The following is a 5000-nucleotide window of genomic DNA, read 5'->3' on the forward strand; positions in this document are numbered from 1 at the left end:
TTGTTTACGCCGAAAAGTTGTCCTGCGCGACAGGCGTCAGAGGAAAAACGGAGCAAATTGACTCGCATGCCCGACGCAATGTTGATGCATCGAACAGTACTGATCGATGCATCAACATTGCGGAAAACTTGGAAGCCGGCAAGCGGGTTATTGTGTGTTGCGCGGAACGCGGAAGAGACTGTTTGAAGGCTCTCAAGGGTTCTGGTCAGATCGTTCCACGGTAAGATCGTTGCAAGTCAGATTTTGGCCTGCCAGCAGGCTCTTTTTATTTCTTTTATCAGTTTTATAACACCTAAATACAAACTTGAGAAACGCGCAGAGAAAAAGTCCAAGTCCGATTGTTCCACAAGGATTCAGATAGTTTCACAATCATGTCAGATCCTTCCACTTAGATAAAGTCAAGAGAACATTCCGGGGACGTATATAACGATGCGAAAAAGTTCCGGGAAATTTGCGTGTGACTTGGGTCATTATTGCTACCTTCGGTCCGCTTTGGTAAAATCCGCAAAATAGATTATACTCCTGTGAACTGCTGATAGTTCTGATTGATCCATGTGAGCCGCTGTACGCAGAACTTGAAGACCTTGAATACTCGAATTGCACTCGCGGATCGACAGCCTAGACTCTTTGTAAAGAGTTCATCAGATTGATCGATAGTAAAAGCAACGTGTTGCACTTGTGAAGCGATATATTAAACATTGTTAAAGCTTTTCCAGTGGAACGACATGAATTTTTTGTACAACGAACCGAGTGTACCATGGAAAGATCTGACTTGGAACGTCATCTGACCAAGGAACGATCTGACCGGATACCCCGGCTTTCACTGAGTTGCCTGTGTAGTTGTTTCTGACTGATCAGAGAACATGATATCATCAGTGAAGTTGAAAAAAGGGTCAGCTCAAAGACGCGAACACGGGTGGAAAAACGCTTAAGTGCGCTATAATAACGATAACTCACCTCGCACTTGTTTTGTTTCGAAGGACCAAATTCAAGTGACAACGAGGGCCAGTCTTGTCATAAGATTACAAAGTATAGTTGGCCCACTGAAAGGATCATGACTAAAACACCACACGAGTACATACGGGTAACATACGAGTAACATACGAGTAACATACTGAACATACGGATACATACGAATACATACGACTAACATACGAGTAACATACGAGTAACATACGAGTAACATACGGATACATACGACTAACATACGGATACATACGAATACATACGAGTAATACGAATGTTTTTCTCATAAAGGAAGCTCTAATTATAGGCCTTGCAGGCATTTTTCACGTCAGCAAACACGTACCCGGCTCAGTTTGAGGGGGGAGGGAGGGGGTGTTGATCAACCCCCCAAGGCTTTCGTTAAATTTAGTCACAGTAAAGTAAATTCACATGGAGTGCAAAACCCTTAGCTTGCGCTACAAGATGACAATATATTTTGGATGTCGCTTATGTCGTGTGACGTCATCAGATCCGCCATCTTGATTTCACTATTTCAGCTTAAGTTGCCTATGATAAATCAGTGCAAAAAATCAGTGCAAAATCAAGCCAGAAAGCTTAAATGGGGTAAAAGATTATGACAGACCTGCTCTGACTTCCTTACGTGTCTTAAATGTAAACTGGCCTGACAGTCATAATCATCTACGAGAGCAACATCCAAAATATACTGTCATCTTGTTGCGCAAGCTAAAGGCGGCGAAATACGAGATACAAAAACCCTAAACTTGGCGCGAAACATTATTTCGTTGCAAGTTTGGGTCGATTTCTCCCGTTTTTCACCTTGCATGATCAACTTGTCGCGCAACAAAAACATTTGTTGCGGGTTGAAGAAAGTTATTGCGAAAAGTAGAGCGCAGATCTACTCTGAGCAACAAATTTTGGCTTTGTTGCTCGTTTTTCATCAAGCTCACAACTTGTCGCGCAACAAATGTGCTCTTGTACTAGGAAATCAACCACTCAGCGCCCTGCATTTCTTCAACCCGCAACAAATGTTTTTCTTGCGGGTCAAGTTGATCACGCAAAGTGAAAAACGCGAAACATCGACCAGAACTTGCAACGAAACAATGTTGCGCCACAAGTTGAGGGTTTTTGTATCTCGTCTTTCGCCGCCTTAAGGGTTTTGCACTCCATGTGAATTTATTTTGCTGTGACTAAATTTAACGATTGCCTTGGAGGGTCTATCAACACCACCCCCCCTTCCTCAAACTGAGCCGGGTACGTGTTTGCTGACGTGAAAAATGCTTGCAAGGCTTATAATTAGAGCTTCCTTTATGAGAAAAACATTCGTATTACTCGTATGTATTCGTATGTATCCGTATGTTGATCGTATGTATCCGTATGTTACTCGTATGTTACTCGTATGTCAGTCGTATGTCAGTCGTATGTATTCGTATGTATCCGTATGTTCCGTATGTTACTCGTATGTTACTCGTATGTTACCCGTATGTACTCGTGTGGTGTTTTAGTCATGATCATGACTAAAACACCACACGAGTACATACGGGTAACATACGAGTAACATACGAGTAACATACGAGTAACATACGGAACATACGGATACATACGAATACATACGACTAACATACGAGTAACATACGAGTAACATACGAGTAACATACGGATACATACGACTAACATACGGATACATACGAATACATACGAGTAATACGAATGTTTTTCTCATAAAGGAAGCTGTAATTATAAGCCTTGCAGGCATTTTTCACGTCAGCAAACATGTACCCGGCTCAGTTTGAGGGGGGAGGGAGGGGATGTTGATCGAACCCCCAAGGCTTTCGTTAAATTTAGTCACAGTAAAATAAATTCACATGGAGTGCAAAACCCTTTGCTTGCGCTACAAGATGACAATATATTTTGGATGTCGCTGATGTCGTATGACGTCATCAGATCCGCCATCTTGATTTCACTATTTCAGCTTAAGTTGCCTATGATAAATCAGTGCAAAATCAAGCCAGAAAGCTTAAATGGGGTAAAAGGTTATGACAGACCTGCTCTGACTTCCTTACGTGTCTTAAATGTAAACTGGCCTGATAGTCATAATCATCTACGAGAGCAACATCCAAAATATATTGTCATCTTGTTGCGCAAGCTAAAGGCGGCGAAACACGAGATACAAAAACCCTCAACTTGGCGCGCAACATTATTTCGTTGCAAGTTTGGGTCGATTTCTCCCGTTTTTCACCTTGCATGATCAACTTGTCGCGCAATAAAAGCATTTGTTGCGGGTTGAAGAAAGTTGTTGCGAAAAGTAGAGCGCGAACCTACTCTGAGCAACACATTTTGGCTTTGTTGCTCGTTTTTCATCAAGCTCACAACTTGTCGCGCAACAAATGTGCTCTTGTACTAGGAAATCAACCACTCAGCGCCCTGCATTTCTTCAACTCGCAACAAATGTTTTTTTTGCGGGTCAAGTTGATCACGCAAAGTGAAAAACGCGAAACATCGACCAGAACTTGCAACGGAACGATGTTGCGCCACAAGTTGAGGGTTTTTGTATCTCTTCTTTCGCCGCCTTAAGGGTTTTGCACTCCATGTGAATTTATTTTACTGTGACTAAATTTAACGAAAGCCTTGGAGGGTCTATCAACACCACCCCACCCCCCCCCCCTCCTCCCCCTCAAACTGAGCCGGGTACGTGTTTGGTGACGTGAAAAATGCTTGCAAGGCTTATAACTAAAGCTTCCTTTATGAGAAATGAGAAAAACATTCGTATTACTCGTATGTATTCGTATGTATTCGTATGTATCCGTATGTTAGTCGTATGAATCCGTATGTTACTTGTATGTTAGTCGTATGTCAGTAGTATGTCAGTAGTATGTATTCGTATGTATCCGTATGTTCCGTATGTTACTCGTATGTTACCCGTATGTACTCGTGTGGTGTTTTAGTCATGATCCCCGTTCTGTTGCTAAATCAGCCTAATATCTCTATCGCACAGTAATATAAAATACTATTTTGACATGACAAAGAAAAACACGCTCCACAAATACAATATCTTAAATTTAAATGCTATGTAAGCCATATTTTGGTCGGGTGAAAAATGGGCCGAGAGCGAAAAATGAGAAAGGGATAGGGGAGAGAAGCTGGATGGAAACCTCCTCGGTTCCCTGTTTTGCGCTCGCCCCGCCCATTTGTATCTAACACAGCCAACATCTAAAATCCCGTTCCTCGGTCTTTCTTCGTCTGGAAACTCAACGAAACGCTTGGTGTGCAGGCTAATACCATGGCATTATATTATCATTATCATTAAATAACTGGCGACGGAATTCCAGACCGATAAAAGTTTGTCAAAAGTAAGTGGGGGACGAATCACTCTAGAAATATTTTGAAATTTCGGTTGTTCTATTTTCTATTGCTCAAATTTTCGTCCTCCGCGAAGCACAACTCTATGCCAGTTTTAAAATCTGTCAAAAAGCAAGATCTCGAGTATCGGTGTCAATCGACGTACATAGGTCCATGACCGGCGATTAGAAGGAGAGACAGCGAAGCACATTGTACACCGCCACACCTCCCTTATGTCCACCTTTCTAAAGTCCTCAAAGAACGTGATCTCGTCCAATTGTTTTCCACTTTGTTGTTGAATTTGTTGGATTTCCTTTGAGAATGAGATATTTTGGAGAACAAGGAAAAAACATCCAAAATATTTTTGTAGGCTAAGCGAAAATTTATCTGTGGATTTCCGTTCGGTCTGATAAGAATGGTAAACCTTGAACCTAATGACAAAAACACTGCTATGTTTTTCAGGAAACCAATTTTTATTTGTGCGGTTCCTTTTGTTTTTCCGGGAATATGCTGGACTAGCGCCTAAATAAACTGAAAAAGTGTTGGAGCTTTAATTGGGAAAGTCGCTAGTAAAGACATTTTAGTTAAGTAACATGAAGTTCTTGGATAGACCGCTAACCAAATTATTTTACGTTTTTGCATCACTCCAGATCGTTCTGCTAGCCTAAAGCGACTGTTATCAAATTAATTTTTGGAGA

At 41.6% G+C, this 5000-nt stretch overlaps 1 protein-coding gene across 8 annotated transcripts in view; it reads right to left on the reverse strand.

The window, feature by feature from the left end:
- The window catches only part of LOC137988038 (uncharacterized), a 140145-nt gene that overhangs the window by 61936 nt on the left and 73209 nt on the right, over nucleotides 1-5000 (reverse strand). For 2 of the 8 annotated variants that reach the window (XM_068834103.1, XM_068834101.1), the window contains exon 1: nucleotides 1-818. This exon is cut by the window's left edge and continues 274 nt beyond it. The exons of the other annotated variants lie outside the window; for them this stretch is intronic. The gene's annotated coding sequence lies outside the window, so the exon portion shown is untranslated. Of the gene's footprint in view, nucleotides 819-5000 lie in introns of those variants that run through there. 8 annotated transcript variants of the gene reach the window in all.

The sequence above is a fragment of the Montipora foliosa genome, unplaced genomic scaffold (assembly GCF_036669935.1).
Source record: "Montipora foliosa isolate CH-2021 unplaced genomic scaffold, ASM3666993v2 scaffold_403, whole genome shotgun sequence".
NCBI lineage: Eukaryota > Metazoa > Cnidaria > Anthozoa > Scleractinia > Acroporidae > Montipora > Montipora foliosa.